The sequence below is a fragment of the Manis pentadactyla genome, chromosome 2 (assembly GCF_030020395.1).
Source record: "Manis pentadactyla isolate mManPen7 chromosome 2, mManPen7.hap1, whole genome shotgun sequence".
Classification (NCBI taxonomy): domain Eukaryota; kingdom Metazoa; phylum Chordata; class Mammalia; order Pholidota; family Manidae; genus Manis; species Manis pentadactyla.
The window spans coordinates 10,026,974-10,045,278 of NC_080020.1; the positions used below are offsets into that span (position 1 = coordinate 10,026,974).

The window sequence follows — 18,305 nt, forward strand, 5'->3', positions numbered from 1 at the left end:
AAAAAGTAAGGCCCTGGAGAACATAACGCTAAATCAGTAGGTTCCTCAGCACAAAATCCAGTTAAAAAACCAACCAACCAACCATCAGTATCAATAGCCTCACAGATACACGGAGGGTCTATCTCCTGGTGAGTGAAAGCACTGGGTCTTTGCACTGGAGGCAGTACAACAGATGACGTTTCTGGCAGGATTCTTTTTTAGTTCCTGAAATAAGGCAGCTAGGCAATGTTTTACTTGTGCGTGAAATGTAATTACCGAGATTCAGGATTAGTCGTAGGAGACAGTAGCAACAGTTGTATGATACTGACAGGAGCATCCTTTCAGCTTTGATCAGTCCAGTTTAGACCGAGCCACTTTTCTGTCCCTGCTCCTCCAAACTCCTGCTTTTACATTTTGCATTTTTTCCAGAGATTAGGTAACTGCAGGAGACGCCGACTTCCCAGCAGCTTGCCATCACAGGAATGCAATCAGCCCACTTAAAAATAAGAGGAGGAAGAAGGCCAGGGATCTTTGCTTGGGGAAGTCAGCCCACATCCTAGGAAGGAAGTAAGGGCAGCAGGCAGGAAATGAGGCAGGGTGGGGAAGGCATACACTTTCAGAGATACTTAAGGAAAAAGACTTTCAGAGGTATTTTTGCAGTTCAGGGAGAAGGCAGATGCCAACTTTGATAGTGGTAGAAAAAGTCATATATTCAGCCATCTGTTCTCTATTTCTAGTTCCAAATACTGTGTTACGTTCTTTCTGGCACTTGTGAAGGAAAAAAAAAACCACTTTTATTGCTGTGTCTCTAGGGAAGGGTGGATGGGGGGTAATTCATTCATACTGAGATTCTCATTAAAACTTTCACCTATGGATTTATCAGATCAAACTTGGATCAACTTAAATGAATACAAGAAGACCAACTATTTGTCTATAAAAATAACATTGAGCTATCATCTTTAACTCCTGCACTATTCAATAGATTTCATGGGTTTATGGAGCCAGTAGATAGAGAGTACAGAACCCATCTTCTTCAATCTCTTTTTTTAATAGGAGAGAAACTTACATATTTAGAATTATTTCCACTTCAAGTATACAACAGTGCAGATCTGGTAAACAACGATTATTTCGGGTGTAAAGTCAATTGTTAATCTACGTCCAATGAGGACAAGGTCCATATCTGCCTTAATTACTTTTATCTGCAATCTGCCTTCCTAGCACAGTGCCTAGCACATCATAAGAATTCAGTACTATTTGTTGCATGAATATATGAAGCAATCAATGGGCTGGGTAGAATACTACATTGAAATTGATGTTAAGAATAAAATACAGACTAAGTGGGAAGGAGTGCCGGGAGTGATTACTGATGTCTGTCATGAGATCGGGAGGGGCAGTAGTGGCCACTGTGCTATGGTCGAGCATGTCTGTCCTACTGTAGTAGCCTGCGAATACTACCACACGGTTTCAAGTCCCAGTATCACAAAACTCCTACACCATTTGGGTGGACACTGGGAAACTGTCTATTTCAAAACCTGTTCTTGGAGAATGAAAGATTGTGAAGTTCATTCATTGTGTTTCATGGGACATTATAATGGATATATGTAAGTACTGTGGATATTATGTGTTCACTGGAAAAGATCAATATAATGAGCCTTATTATTTTTAAATAGCACTAACACTAAAAGATAATTGAATCAATGTAATAGCCATAAAAGAGCATCTCAGTCTTGTTTGTTAATTAACTGAATCAGCAGATATTTAGGGACCATTTATATTTGCTATAGCCCTTTAACTGTAATAATCTGAATAGTGACACTGATTTTTCTCTGTCTTGATAGACTGATGTTAATATCATAAACACACTTTACTGAAGTCCAAGGTAGCTTGCTATAATTCATTAATCAATTATAACTTCTCCAAATTTCCTAACATTTCATATATTTCCTGTTTTCACTGTTTTAACAATTCTTTCTGAGAAAATTTGGTTTTATTCTTCCATTATTATTGAATACTTACTAAATGACAGGCTTAATTTCATTCAGAGGCACAGAATTCATCTCTGGTGACTCAGAATTGTCTGTGGAATTAATAAAACTCCAACCAATTCCTAATACACAGCTGTGATTACTCACTAGATATTAACTGGTTATCACTTACTTATTATTGTTGAATATTTACTTTGGAACATGTTATTCTCTTTGGAGGATTTCTGCCCTGATAAGTATCTGCAGATGTGCTGGCATTTCATTTTGGTTTTCTATAAAGATGAGGAACTCTGTTAGGTGTGTCTTTTGAAAAGGCATAGGCTTATAGTCTCATAGGGTTCCAAGAAAAAGAATCAGGGCTGTATAGGTTTATCTGTATAAATATAGCATGTGAAGTATAAGCAAATTATTAGATAAACATTACTGACTGCCTGCTGTGTAATAGGCACAGTTCCAAGCACTGATTTGGATGTAACATCTGATATGGATCATACAGAAAAATCAGTATCACCACTTGATCATTATAACTTGCATAAATCCACCAACTTCTGTCCAGATACATTAAATCAATTTAATTACTCAAGTAATTATATTTAGCTACTTTGCTTAATTATTGGAACTGTCTGCTAAATTACAACTCCCCTTGATGTGGTAACTTCTTGCATTTCTAGCTTCTTTTCATTTAAACAAATAGTCTTAGTTACATCGGGCCATTTTAATTCTCACAATACTGTGAAGTATTTTTCTCATTTTACAAGTGAAGGGCCTAAGAGCCGCTTCACATGGAGACTTACATGGGGAGTGACTGTAAGAGTGCAGAACCCATGTTCTTCAATGGGGTGGCGGCAGAATAAGGTCAGGTTCTCTGGTGGGAGGTGGTGCAGAGGGCAAGGCTGAGGCAGGAAGGCCAGGTAGGGGCTGCCATGTGCCCTGAGGCAGGAGGCTGGTGGCCCAAGGTCAGGGTGATGTCTGTTGGGGAGGAGAGAAGTCAGTGGGTGGGAGCGATTTAGGTGGCCTTGGTGAGCAGGTGGGTTGCAGTGGGTGCAGGAAAGGAATGTCAAAGTGACACCCAGAATCCTCAGGGGCATCTTGGCAGCCTCCTCTAGGCCCCACAGCCACATAGAGCTTTGTCTCCCTAAATGACATTGATGCCAACAACCCTCCTCCTCTCCTGACAGACCCTTGGCTTGGTCTCCACAAATAGATGTTGAGTAAGAGTGACCTAAAAACACTATACACATTTTAAAACTGCTTTTTAAAGTTTTCGAATTGCTTTTGTGGAAATGCATGGAATCCCCTAGTAATTAAACTATAAGATTCTGGGTCATAAAGAAAAGCAAACTGTAAAGCTCTGCTTAATGCTTTGCTAATGACAAAACAAAGAAGTCTTTTTTAGCCCAAATCTGACAGTAAGATTTGGGCTACAAAAGCGGATCCATCCCCTTTGCAGAGAGAAAGGAGTGCTCTTGCGCTGCTTTCCTGACCCTCTGCTGCATATGAGAAATTGGATCGAACTCTAACTCAAGTTTTTTTTCTAAAAGTTAGAGGATTTCATTGAAATTATTATCGTACTATGTGAGTTGTGACTGTAAAGTAAGAAAACTGGCCGGAAGAGTTTTTAAGGGCATCTCCGAAGTATTTAATCCATTGCCAGTGTTTCTAATTTAGTTAGAAAGACCTTGAATTTAGCATGTTGAGTTCTGTACCCTGTGAAGTCAACTATATACATATCCTTATACCCTTGGCTATTTAAGTATAATGCCTTCTTGCATAGCAGCTTAATTTCAGGCAGAAAAAGTATCAGGCACATTGGGGGCATAATTGAAAAGTGTCTGAAGTTCCAACAACTCAGATATTCTGGGAAAGAATAATCATAATACCTTCACATAAATATATGTAGTGGGACAAGGCCCTCTGGCTATGGGACCCCCAGCAAGTGAAAATACTAACGGTGCAGGCATTTTGAGAAAGATTCGATGTAATCATTTATACAGCACCTCGGATTTCCCTTAAAAGCTTTTACCTAATTATCTCTGAGATAAACTGAAAGGATATTATTTCTTCCTTTTTACATATGAGAAAACAGCCTCAGGGACCTGGCACAAGATAGACAGAGCTACTGAAATGACAAGTCAGGATGGGGTCCAGGCCAGATGCCTAGGTTAGGGCTGTTTTCATTAGCCCATGGTTTCAGTTGTTGACTTGAGACTGTGAACTAGTTGTTGTTTTAATCTTTGAGAGTATAGATTATATAGTTATGAGACTTTCTAAGACTTCAAATTCAGTTTTTTTCCTTTCTTTTGAGGAGTGAGAAGCTCAGCTGGTTTCAGAGTGTATTTCTGAGCATAGGCCTTACAGAAGCAAATACTGAGCCCAAAGAGAATTGGGTTGTCGGCGGGCAGAGCTTATTCTGGCACCATCCACACGCTCAGTTTCCCTGCATTGTTCTAGCTCATGCAACATGTACTAAGTGGAGCAGGACTTTTAAATATGCGCATCCCATACCCATTAATGGTCTATAGAATCCAATTAATAGGATGTAATCAGCCATTTAAGAATAAAGCAGAATAGAACGGAAAATAACCGAGTATATTACAAAAAGTAAGGGTGAGTATTGTTTAGTGAAACTCCTTATAAAACAGCACTTTTAATAAAACTGTTTGCATTTTATATACATTACACCCGCACGTGTAAAATACATATGAGTGTGCGTGTCTGTTTAATGGGTCTGGTGTAAAATATATTTTTTTCTTGTGGAATTCAATAGAATAAGTATAAAAGTATAAACTTATAAAAGTTTTAATAGGTTTAGACAGGGTAAGTCTTATCTATACTATTTTATTTAGAAAAACAGGACCAATTCTGTAAGCACCGTGGCATTTTTCGCACACCACTACTGAAAGAGGCGTGGAGAGAAAGTGGTAGTGGAAATAACCCCCCTCTGATTGATGTGGCCCCACTGCTGCTGTGTGATTCTCTGTGCAATACACTCGTCACATTCCTGAAACGGTGTTTCCCACAAATAGGTCTTTGCTGGGAGGTGCTGTCAGCAGAGTGGGTAGGTCTGCCGATGTGGATTTACGCACCTGCTCACTCAAGGCCCTGTTTGTTCTGTCGGAGGCAGAAGGGAGGAAAGCTATGGGGACTTATGATTGCAGAGTCCCCTGGGCACTGTCTAGGATCATGACTCACAATAGATTTGTGAGGATTTTTACGTGCATCTGTTTAACTTTTTGCAGGAATAACTATTGTTCAAAAGAGGGCTTATAGGTCCAGTTGTCCCTACTGAGGCCCCCTTCTCTGTTGTATGGAGCTTGGATGTTCTATTCCCACTCTGCCCTCCATGGGATTCCCGCCTAGGGCTGATGCACTGCAGAGCACACGCACCAGACACGTGGCTGACACTGCTTAGCTGGGCGATGGCTGAGCAGCTGGCATTTTGTTGCCCGGTTTGTCATACTGGTACAGCCAGTCCAGTGAGCATGACCATTATAACAAGCAGAACTGATGAAAAGAGTAGCAATCCGTACATTTACTTACACGGCTTCCGCTGTTCCCCCTGTGACGGTAACATCTGTAAAGTGGGTAAGCACAGAGGATATCCGCTCTGCGACCAAACTGCAGGCAGGGCCTGGTGCTTCCCACTGCGTCAGCCGGCTGCCTTGTCAAGCAGATTCACATGCTTTGTAGGTCGGAACCGAGATGCGACAGCATCACAAGCCTTTGAAACAGTTTCAGTGGAATCATGGTCGTACTCATGTGAGAGAAACTTTAAGAGAAAATATTGCTTCTGGTGATCAAAATTCTTCTCCAAGGGAAAGCAGGCTAAAATGGTCAAATTTTGCAGGAAGAAAAAAGTTAAGAAACCAACTAAAAACAAAAACTCTTAGCCACACTAGTTGGCTGAATTCTTTAGGCCTGGATTGGGCAAGTCTGTGGCATTATCCATTATTGCTCTGTCGATGTCTGGAGTCTCCTCGAGTTTTGAATGTCAGTTTTCAGCACGTGCTCTCTCCCCTTCCCCTGCCCTTCCAAAGAGCTCCTCCCTGTCCCCCATACCCACATCCCCTCTGTCCTTAACATGCAGCTCTTTCCATTTATTTTCTGTAACCGTTGATTATTCCAGCAGGCCTCCATCAGTAAGAATGGGTTTCCAAAGTTTCGGTCTCAGGAATTGTCTAAGATTCCTACCTTAGTAGTCTCTTGAGCCCATAGGTGTTGAGAAGAAAATTTCCTAGTCACCTGGCATCACCAGGAAGTAGCGAAGGCAGACAGGTTGGGAGATGGATCCTGTTTGTTTCTCCTCTGACCTCAGTGTCCAATGGACTTGCTCAGGGGACAGATGAGCATGTTCGGGTGAACGAACTTTGAACTCAGCCTCTGGACTACACGTCTGGACATCTAGGTGGGTTTCCTACAATGGCAGCAGTCTGAGGCTGATTTGCATTTGCAGAATTCTCCTTTAAATGATCCTCTGTAAAGAATTCCTAGGAATTTTCTGACCCATCTCTGCGTATAGCTCCATCAAAAATCTAGTATAAGATCAGGTTTGGCTGGATATATATATTTTTTTTTGATGGAAGTCGTGTCAAGGGGAAACATATTTCTAGCATTTAAAATATACAGGGACAGCACTGTTGATTAGAATCACAGATTTTTCCTTGGGAAACAGATCCCTCTCCAGCCTGGCTCGGCGGTCCCTCTAGGGCTGAGGCATGAAGGAGATTATCCATTCTGTCCATCACTGGGGATAGCTGATTAGGACCACATGGTGAGAGTTTAGGGAACGGTAACTTAACTCTTATCCCTTCTCCTTTCCAGCTACATGAAAATTGGCTGGAAGACAGTCTTGATATCTTTCAACCCTGCCATTTTACATTTCCCTTCAAGAGACACTTTTGTCATTAGACACCACGGGACTTTGGCTGGAGGAAATGTTTGCACAGGATTGGGGCAGAAGCTACTCGTGTGGTGGGTGTGCTGGCAGTCAGGAGTGTGGCATCTTCTTTAGCCCCTGACCTGGGCCTTGTGTTCACCTGGCACGTTCCTAGGAATTTCATCCTTTACACATGAAATGGTACCTGCCAGATGTTCCAGCCACTCCTTCAGAGAACATTTCCTGACACTTCTTAGGCTTCAGAGCAGAAAATTTTGGCATGGCTGGCTCTAAAGCCACAGCGCTAAGCTCTGCTAGCACCAACACAACTGTCTATCACCAGGCATCAAGTACAATGTCATAAATACTCAAAAATAATCAGAATGAACATAGTCTTGAGTGAGCCGTTCAGACACAGCCGAAGACTTTGAAAAGTCAGTGATCGAGATATAATTATGAAATCTCAACATGGCAGTGAAGTCCACAGGCAATAATATTGACCATATTCTCATATTCTCTCATTTCCCCCTCTAATCAAGAAGTGTGAAAAATAGTACATCGAAACTTTATGGTTGAAAGGATTTTTAAAAATCTCCTTCAAGTCATCTTTTAAGAAAAATAAGCAAGGAACTTTTTCAGGAGAAATCCTTAAGCTGAAGAGGCTTGAAGTTTCTGACATTTTATAACTTCCTTTAACAATGATAAATGAAATGCCTGCTCTGCCTGGAGATGAAGAGGAGATGTTTTGATCTTTTTGGTCCTTGTAATTCGGGTACTCATATAAGTTTCCCTTTACTATTAAAATATTCGTTTTGTCAGCTGATGGATTTTGCTGGGTTACCTTGGCAGCCAGCTTGACTGATCGTGCTGTTCAAAATCAGTGACTTACTAAAGCCACAAACACTCCTTCCTCATCAAATACCAACACATAAGCTATGGTTGAAACATGATACGGGATTCTGCTTGGGTTTAAATCCCTCTTCTGAGATCCATGCTGGGTCTTTGTGCAAATTCCTCAACAAGAATAATGGTTAACGTTACGTCTTACTATGTGCTGGTCACTATTCTGAGCACTTCACACATGGTAACATATTTGTTTTCACAGTGGCCTTAGAAAGCAGCGCTGTCACTTCTGTCTCCAAGTCACAGAAAGGTTAAGCTGCCTGTACATATAACTAGTCATATAACTCCACATAGGTCATGTAACTAGGACATGGTAGAGAAGGGAACAGAGTTCTTGCCCTTCATCACCTCTCATAGTCAGGAGCTCCTATCAATGGAGCTTGGATTCAGTGTTGGCCCTGAAGTGTGTTGCACTGTGTGTTTGCTATTTCTGCCACTACTGTTGTCAGTATTAGCATCTTCTGACCCTCGGTTTACTCATCTCTAAGGTGAGAAGAGTATCACTTCCTGGGGTGCTCAGGGCATCAAATGAGATAATATGTGTGGCACTATGCTCCGCTTAGGAGGGCTGATCGGTAGTACATACTGTGTGTGAAAGGCACTGTACCAGGCAGAATAGGAATTACACAGGCGATTACAACTTTTGAGGGGTCTATGATTTGGTAGGGCAACTAAAATAGGTCACAACTAATTGTGCTGCAAAGCACTCTGGGAAGAGAGCAGTAAGAGGTGCACAGACTAAGAAGCTCCACCTGTAGTGCTCCCCACCTCCGCCTGCCCTTCCTCCTCATTATTCAGGTCTCAGGTTAAACAGCACAATCTCGGGGTGCGTCCCAGGCACTCCTGAGCTCGTGTGCTGCTTCTCCTGACCGCCGCCTTTCACGCAGGACCTGACTCTCCCAAGCTCTGCGAGGACCAGGACCGATTCCAGGGTGCTTACCTTGATGGCTTCAGCACCCAGCACAGGGGCCGGTAGGAGGTGCTCAGGAAATGTTTGCTAAAGAAAGAAAGAAACAGAGGATTTTACATTTATATTGGTCTTGGCTGGTCTGCTGGACTTTGCTGAGGAAACTGGGAGGCAAAAACTTGCATATCATGGGATAAAGTCATGATCCAAAACACTTCCAACAGACGAGAACAGTGAACCGGGAGTAACAGAAGGAGATTTGACAGAAATAAGAGTAAAGACCTGTATTTGGCTTGCAAAACCCACTACCTACCCCGGGACGGTGTAGGGGAGGCTGAGACAGCACAGATGAGAAAGACTTCAGGCCTTTAGCTGATTCCACATTGGCCAAGACAACGAGCCCCATTGGGAACTGCACTAATGCACGTATAGGGTCCAGCCTAGGGGTGGTGCCAGCCTGACTGTGTGGTTTACACATTAGGAAGGAGAGTGAAAACAGGAATTCCGAGCAAATGACCCACCTTCACTTCATTTTCACCATCTATAAAATGGGTCCCCGCCTCACAGGGTTGTGAGCAGTGATTTTATTATTTTCATTGGCAAGGAACAGCTAAAGGAAATGAAATGTTTCATCTAAAAAAGTAAAGAATTGGGTGGGAAAATAGGAGACAGCAGGGTGATCATCTCCTTCAAAGTTGTGTAGTGTGAGAAAGAGGTTAAGCTTCAGCTTTATAATCCTGGATGGCAGCACGGGTATCTAAGAGGGCAAGAAATGAAGACAGGCAGACGTCAGCTCGACACAGGAAACACTTTCTAACTTGCAAAGTTATCCAAAAGTGGAATGAGTGGTCTTGGGAGATGGTGAGTGGCCAGGTATGCAAGCACAGGACAGGGGCTCACTGGGTGGAATTGGATGAGATGATGGCTCAGGACTTTTCCGCTGCTGAAATTCGATTAGAGCCTGGTATGTGTCACTGTCATTTATTGATATTTAAGGTTCATTACATATATGATCTCATTTCATCCTAACAACCCAATGGGACAAATTCTATCATCAGCCTCTTTTTACAGAGCAGTTGGAGAAATTCAACACTAAATTCAAGGTTGCCTACTTTGTAGATGACCAAGTCAAGCTTTGACTCAAATCTGGTTGCCTCTGAAGCCCCACCTCTCCACCGAGGCCCTGCCTAGGCGTCCACCCCCATCCCTCGGAGCTTTGCGTGCTCTCTATACAAAATGGGGTGGGGGGAAGAGGGGTGCAGGGCTGCAAATGGAAGCTTGGGGCCAGATTCAGCTGACATACATTCTGACTGGCAGGAATAGTGCTCTTGGCTGCCAATGTTTAATAATTGGAGGATTCACATAAAAATCTGATTTCCTACTTATCTTTACAAACTGGAAACAGGCCACACTAGCTCATATTCCCACTTGGCAGCAACCGGCTGCAACAAGCAGGGGCTGCTGCCCCTTTCAGACGTGGCCCGCACATTCTCAGTCGCCAGCACTCTCTCTGTCTCACGTCCTGCTACGCCACTCCTGTGCCTTCCTTGCCCGGCCTCCAGACGGACGTCAGTTCGCTACACCCAGTGTGAGCATTTCAAGTGAATGCATAACAAATCACACGTCTGGGAATGAGAAAGTGCCTGTGGCATTTTCTTGCCCCAGAGACGCACGTGGTGGCACAGGTCATCCACGAGGAGCCGAGCCGACCCCGGCTTTCCTGACTCCCTGCTGCACACGACGACTCCAGAGGCAATGCTTTCCTGGTGGGGAGCACTGGGGCCGCTCTCTAGGAGAACCCGGGTCCTGCCGGAGAGTGGCATGACTCAGCCTCCCTGCACCTGCGGGGGCCCTAAGCTGGGGAGGAATTTCAGCTCTAGTCTCCGTAAACTAGGACTGTCACTGGTTTGGCCGCTCTTGGTTCTGAGATGGTTAACACGGACCCCCAAAGAGTCCCCTGCACCTTAGAGCCACGGGAGGGTCCAGTGACTCCAGCTTGATTTTGATAAAGTGACTTCCCAGTCTGTTGTTCCGAATTTCTAAGTTCTCTCAGAAGATCCCAGGTTCCTCCTGTCTCCGTGCCCCCATTCTCCCCCTTGGTGTGGATATTTGAAGGTGTCATTGCCACTCTTGAGTCATTCATCAGGGTCTGGGCAGGGTTTTGGGGTGATGGGAAGAGAGTGGGGTAAGATCAAGAAACCTGAATTCAGTTTGAGCTCAGCCATTAATACTATTCCTGCGCTTGTGGGAATTATGTTCCTCTCCTCCTCTCTGGGCCTCAGTTGTCTATTCTGTAACACGGGAGGCAGTGTTGGGTATCTTAAAAGTCCCCTAACAGTTTCACAGTTTCATGATTCAGAGGCAGAGCTGGGAATAATCGGACTTGGGACGTGAGCGACAGCCGCAGAAGAAAGGGTCAGAGCAGGAGACCAGATAGAGTTCCTGCTCTTGGCTCTCCGTTCTCCTTCATTTCCTTCTTTCCTTTCTCTCCTCCCCGCCTTTCTTCCTTCTTACCTCCCTTCCTGTCTTTCTCTTTTTCTTTCTTTTCTTTTGAGACGCCTCAGTTGATCAGGATGAAGATCTGACCGAGGCCATTCATCTGGTGGACCCAGAAGTCAACGAGGCAGCTTTGTGGGGACACCCAGCGAGCAAGGTGCCCGGAGGGCCAGAGAGCTTCTTTGTCTTTTGTGCTCTCACAGCCTGGCCACGCTTCCCGCCTACCCTTCTCCACTCTGCTTAGATCTCCCACTAACTTAGATATTAGCTGTATATTTAAAAAAATTATGTCCCAGTGACTCTATAGCATCTTACTACGCTGATGGACAGTGACTGTAATGGGATATGTGGGGGGGACTTGATGATGGGGGGGAGTCTAGTAAACATAATGTTGCTCATGTAATTGTAGATTAATGATACTAAAATAAAAAGGAATAATGTCCCTATTGTCCTTGAAGGCGGTGTTTCGTGTTTACTTCTTCCTCTAATCGATAGGCGAGTTCCTGAGGGGGGGAGGTGTGTGTGCTGTTTGTGCCTCTAGGCTCCGAGGACCTTGAGTTTAGATGGACTCACCCACGTTGCATTTGAAGCGAGTCTGTATGGCAGGCCTTGCTTTGCACCTCAGTGCGATGGGGCTGCTCTTGATGGTATAAGGCACCATCTGGCTCCTCTATGAAGGGATGCAGGGTCCCAGGAGCTGACGGGATGGATTCAGGGACGGCTTCACCACTGTTGCTCCTCAGGGCAGCTTCTCCATCTGCAAAGCAGATTCCTCTCACACCAGGTCATGCAGACGGTCTTCTGTAGTTACCGAGTTCATCGAACTGGCTTTACACACAGAGCTGGGTACACAATATGTCCGAATTTCATCTTCTTTCTTGCTTTATCTGATACTTTCTCCATAAACATCAGTTGACTGTGTGCCATGTGTCCAACCTATGCTGGACATGGGTTGAGGTGATTGATTACCCTGGTCACCTGTTGCTACCCACCCACATTTCAAGGAACAAATTCACAGGAGATGCACAAGGAAGGAGAGAGGACAGACCGTTGTCCCCGACCTCTTCTCTCCTTTCTAACTCTTGTCCTGTTCTCCTCTCTTCTATCCAATCCACTGTTAGAAGTGGGCTGATGGGGCTTCAAATTGAGACAAGGCAAAACTACATGTTTCTCTTCTAAAGAAAGGTAAATAGTCAGGAAAGAGCTTTTTCAGGCATTTCCTGTCTTGTTCACACAAACAATGCATCTTTACATTTTTTATTGGAGGATGGCATCTGGGGCCTGAGACACACGGCCTTTCCCTACTTACCTTGCTCTAATAGACATACGTGTGTAAGGCATCTGTCAAGATGGTAGAGACTGGCAGCTGGTGTTCCTATGCCAGCTATAATGGGACTTTTCTCACGTGTGAATCTAGATAGTACCCGTCACTAGTGTTGGCAGTGGCTATGGTTTTAGTGTTGGTGGTAATTACAGCTGAGATTTTATATATTCATTTGTAGAGTTAGGATAACTCCCTAGGATATACCCAGTTGTACACTCTACATGGACTGTAACAGTCAAGTAACTTCCCATCTAGATGAGGGCAGAGATGCTTCCTGCTGATCTGAGGCTGCCGAGGGGGAACTAAGAATATATTTACCATCAGGATGATTTTGTACAGGGGAAAACCCCATTTTTTGTGAGTGGCCCACCTGAATGCAAAGGGGAGTGGGAGAGAAAGGTTGCAAGGACCTAGAAGGTGAGGAGTGTGCACTGCCTGATCTCCAGGAACTATTCTGGCCCAGAAAATGGTGAGTCACCATTTCTGAGAAAGAACCCAAAATTGTTTTTTTCAAAATAAGTTTTCTGAGGTATAATTCACATACCATACAATTCACCCATTTAAGGTATGCAAAGTAATTTTTTTTAGCATATTGACAGATACGTGCAACCATCACCACCAATTTTTTAAAACATTCATGATCTCAAAAAGAATCCCCAAACCCTTTAGCTATCACCTGTTATTATGCCTCCTTTTATTCCTCCATCCCTCCCTCCCAGCCCTAAGCAATCTCTAATCTACTTTCTACTCCTATAGATTTTCCTATTCTGGACATTTCATATAAATAGAGTAATAAGATGTGTGGAATTTTATTATTAAATAAAATATATAACTGTGCTGGCTTCTTTCACTCGGCATAATGTTCTGAGGCTCTCCCATGGCTTACCACGTATCAGCACTTCATTGCTTTTTATTGCTGCATCGTATTCCATGGTATGGACCCACCACACTTGAGCGATCCATTTATCCACCGACGGACATTTGAGTTGTTTCCATCCTTTGGCTCTTATGAATGATGCTGCAGGAACCATCCACATACAGGTTTTTGTGTGGACACGAGTTTTCATTCTCTTGGATACCTAGAGGGGAAATTGCTGGGTCATACGGTACCTCTATAAACCATGTGAAGAACTGCCAGGCTGCTGTGCAAAGCAGCTGCACCATCTTCCATTCCCACCAGCAGTGTATAGGGGTCCCTATCTCTCTGAATCCTGGCCAATATTTGTTCTTGCGCCTTTTTTATTATAGCCATCCCAGTGGATATGAAGCAGTATCTCACTAAGTTTTGGTTTGTATTTTCCTGATGGCTTACAGTGTTGAGCATTTTGTCATGTGCTTATTGGCCATTCGAATATCTTTGGAGAAATATCTATTCAGATCCTTTTTCCATTTTTAAGCTGGGTTATTAGTCTTTATTATTGAGTTGTAAGAGTTGTTAAATTTTTTATTACTTGATATTACATGTTAATATATTTTACATAATTATTCTATATTATAAACATATTAAATGTTATAGTATATATATTCTAGATATATAGACATTTTTACAGATACATATATGTATATATAAATTTTAATATACTAGATATAAATATATATTACATATTCTAGATACAGGTCCCTTATCTGACATATAATTTGCAAGTATTTTCTCACATTCTGTAGGTTCTTTTCACTTTCTTGATGAGTTTTAAAATTTGATAGAGTCCAATTGATCTAGTTTTTTCTTTTGTTGCTTGTACCATATATAAGAATACAAAGCCAAATATGAGATCATGAATTTACCTCCAGGTTTCTTTTAAGAGTTTTAAAGTTTGGGCCCTTACACTTAGGTCTTTGATGCATTTTGAGTTAATATTTGTGTATGATGTGAGGTAAAGGTCCAAGTCCAGTCTTTCTCATGTGGAGTTGCTTCAGTACCAGTACCATTTGTTGAAAAGACTATTCTTTTCCCATTGAGTTGTCTTGGAACACTTGTCAAAATCAACTGATAATAGACTTATGGGCTTATTTCTGGACTCCTAATTCTACTCCATTGACCTATATGTCTGTCTTATGCCAATACCACACTATCTTAGTTACTGTTGTTTATAGTTTTAGTAGTACATTTTGAAATTGAGAAGTGTTAAGTCCTCCAAATTTGTTCTTTTTCAAGGCTGTCTTGGCTATTCTGGGTCCCTTGCAATTCTGAATTTTAAAATCAGCTTGTCAACTTCTACAAAGAAGTCAGCTGAGATTCCCACAGGGATTATATGCAATCTATAGATCAATTTGGGAAGCACTTCCATCTTATTAAGTCCTCAGGTCCATCAACATGGGATGTTGTTCCATTTATTTGATCTTTAATTTCTCTCCATAGTATCTTTGTAGTTTTCAAAATAAGTTTTACATTCCTTTTGTTAAATATATTCCTAAGTACTTTATTCTTTTTATGCTATTATAAATGAAATTGTTTTCTTGATTTAATTTTTAGATTATTCACTGTAACTATATAGGAATATACTTTTTTATATATTGATCGTGGATCTTGCTTGCTAAACTCAGTTACTACTTCATTTACTTTTTTAGTGAAGTCTTTTGGATTCTCTATAAACAGGATCATGTCATCTAAAAAAGAAAAATTTTACTTCTTCTTTTTGAATCCGGATGGCTTTATTTCTTTTTCTTGCCTAATCATGCTGGCTAGAATGTTTATTGCAGCATCATTCATAATAGCCATTGAACCTCTAGTACAATGTGGAATAGAAGTGGGAGGGTGGACAGCCTTGTCTTATTCACTGTCTCAGGGGTAAAGCGTCTGGTTAAGTATGATGTTAGTTGGTAGTTTTTTTGTAGTAGCCCTTTATCAGGTTGAAGAAATTTCCTTCTATTGCTAGTTTGTTGAATGTTTTTATCACGAAAGGGATTTGAATTTTATCAAATGCTTTTTCTGCATCTGATATAATCATTCAGGCTTTGTTTTTTATTCTGTTGATAAGTTACATTAATGACAGTGATTTGGAGATGTTAAATCAGTCTTGCATTCCTGAAACAAATCCCACCAAGTCATGGTGTATAATTCTTTTTATATGTATTCAGTTGCTTATATTATTGAGGTTTTTTGCATCTACATACATAAAAGATATTGATCTGTAGTTTCCTTATGATATCTTTGGTTTTGGTATTGGGGGAGTACTGGCCTTGGGGATGAACTAGGAAGCTTTCCCTTCTGTTCTGTTTTTTAGAAAAGTTTGTGAAGTGCTAGTATTAGTTCTTTAAATGTTAGAATATACTTGCTATCTGGGCCTGGGTTTTCTTAGTGTTTTGATTACTAATTCAATCTCTTTACTTACCATAGGTCTATTCAAGTTGTCTGTTCCTTCTTGAGTTAGTTTCAGTCATTCGTGTCTTTCTAGGAACTTACCCATTTAATCTATTACCTAATTTTTTGGGGTACAGTTATTATATTGCTTTATAATGATTTTTATTTTAGTAATGTCAGTAATAATGTCTCCTATTTCATTTCTGATTTTATAGTCTTTTCTTTTTCTTGGCTTGTCTGGCTAAAGGCTTATCAATTGTGTTCATCTTTTCAAAGAAGTAACCTTTATTATTTCGTCCCTTTTGCTTTCTTTAGGTTTATTTTCTGCCCTTTACCTAGACTTATAAAGTAGAAGATTTGGTTATTGATTTGAGATCTTTTGCCTTTTTCAATATAAGCATACAGCTGGAAATTTCCCTCTAAGCACTGTTGTAGCACCATCCCATAAGCTTTGGTGTGTTGTGTCTTCATTTTCATGCATTTCAAAATATTTTCTGATTGCCCTTCTGAGTTCTTCTTTGATTTATTAGTTATTTAAGAGTGCATTAATTTCCACATATTTGTGAGTTTCCCAAGCTTTTTTGTGTCATTGATTTCTAATTTCACTCTACTGTAGTTGGAGAACATACTTCATATTATTTTTATCCTTTTAAATGTATTGGGGTTTGTTTTATGGTCTAGCATTTAGCTTATCTTGGAGAATGTTCCATGTGCACTTGAGAAGAATGTATACCCAGCTGCGATGAGTTAACTGTTCCATAGATATCTGTTAGTCTAGTTGATTATTAGTGTTGTTCCTCCTTGACCTTCTGTCTGGTTGTTCTATCCATTATGGAAAATGGCATACTGAAACCCTCTTTCATTATTGGTGAATTGTCTATTTCTCTCTTCATTTCTCCATTTTTGCTTCATGTATTTTGGTGTTCCGTTGTTAGTTGCATATATGTTTATAATTATTATAGCTTCCTGATGGATGGATCCTATTATTACTATGAAATATCCCTCTTCAGTAATAGTTCTTGTTTTAAGGTCTATTTTATCTAATATTAGTACAGTTACTTAAGCTTTCTTGTGGTTGTTCCAAAGCTTTGTTATGAATTCTCAAAGGCTTTGATAGGCAGTATAAGTCAATAAAGAAATTGCTTCTTTTTCCTTTTATGTTAATTTTTTGGCCCACATTTCAAATGAAATATTTACCAGTCAACAAACTCTCCTTGAGCACTAGGTATGGTCCACAACACACAGACCTGCATGATATGAAAACTCTTGTGTCTAGATAGGACCTTCTTCGTGGGATTGGTTGGTTTCTTATTGTCTTCACTTCATCCTCAATAAATTAGAATCACATCACATCTTCTTTTACAATAACTAGAAGTTCTCATGGACTAGGAGACCAGGACTCAGAGATAAGGAGGATGGAATTAAAGGGAAAGAAAATCAGGAAAACATTTATAAAAATCATAGGAATAAACAAGTGCTAGGAAATAAGATGTTTACTTTGAACCCTTTCAAGTCAGAAAAGCTCCCTAAATTCTTTGGGTTGTTCAGTTGCTTTGAACTCCGTAGAAGATCTCCCAGATGATGCCCATGGAAAATGGAGTGGGATGAGGAGGGCACGCTGGGGCCTCTCTGTCTGTGTGCCTTACTGTGCCAGAGTGATTACAGGTTTCAAAAGGAAAAAACATTTAAAAAATAGATGTAATACCATTCTAAGCAAGGGTCCCTGTTTGTTCTTTCCCTGTGTGTAAGCTCACTTGTTGTCCTGAAGGATGACAGCCCAGATACTCCCACTGGATGAGAAAACCTCATATTCTGTGCCAGTTTCCTGTCATTGCTTTGAGCTCTAAGAGTTCAGAGAGGGGAGGGTGGAGTGACCTCTACCTAGCTGCGTGTTGGCATGAGTCCCTGGTGACAGTGTGTCTGTACTGCTGGGACACCAGCAATCTCGGGAGTAACTCTTCCTCACTCTTTCAACAACCAGCCAATTTGGTCTCAGGAAGCCACTCTGCAGTGCTGGCTGTGTTTGGAAGTCATTTTTAATTTTGTGACAAAGATGAATGTGTCCGGTGGGACTAGTAAGTGGGTTTACTGGTGATATTAATGGAAGCGTGACCTCTTCTGTATCTATGGTCCTACAAAACAAAAAATGTTTGTATTATAATATGTCAGGCAAGTTCATTCTTAGCCCTTCCTTGAAGCAAACTGCAGAGGAAATATACTATTAATAAGCCCAGAGAATACTATTTGTATGTGTGCATCTGCAATTGTAAGCTTGTTTGCAAACACAGTAGATTTATAATGTCACTATTAACTATGATACAAAGATGTATTTTGAGTTATGTACAGATGGTCACAAATCACTGCAGTTCTGACATCTTTGATCAGAACTGCAGTGGGCCAAGGGCTGAAAATGGCTTTCAAAGGCCAATAGCTCTAGTAAAATTCAAGTGTTCGGGAGATCCAAAGTAACAAAGAGAAAGAAGAAATTCCAAGGCACGTTGAATTAGCCTCTGCTATTTTCATTTGGGATTGAT

The 18,305-nt window shown here is 41.4% G+C and overlaps 1 protein-coding gene across 3 annotated transcripts in view; it reads left to right on the forward strand.

Annotated features, from left to right (window-relative positions):
- FLT1 (fms related receptor tyrosine kinase 1) overlaps window positions 1–18,305 on the forward strand; it is a 173,411-nt gene that overhangs the window by 26,544 nt on the left and 128,562 nt on the right. The gene's annotated exons all lie outside the window — the stretch shown is intronic.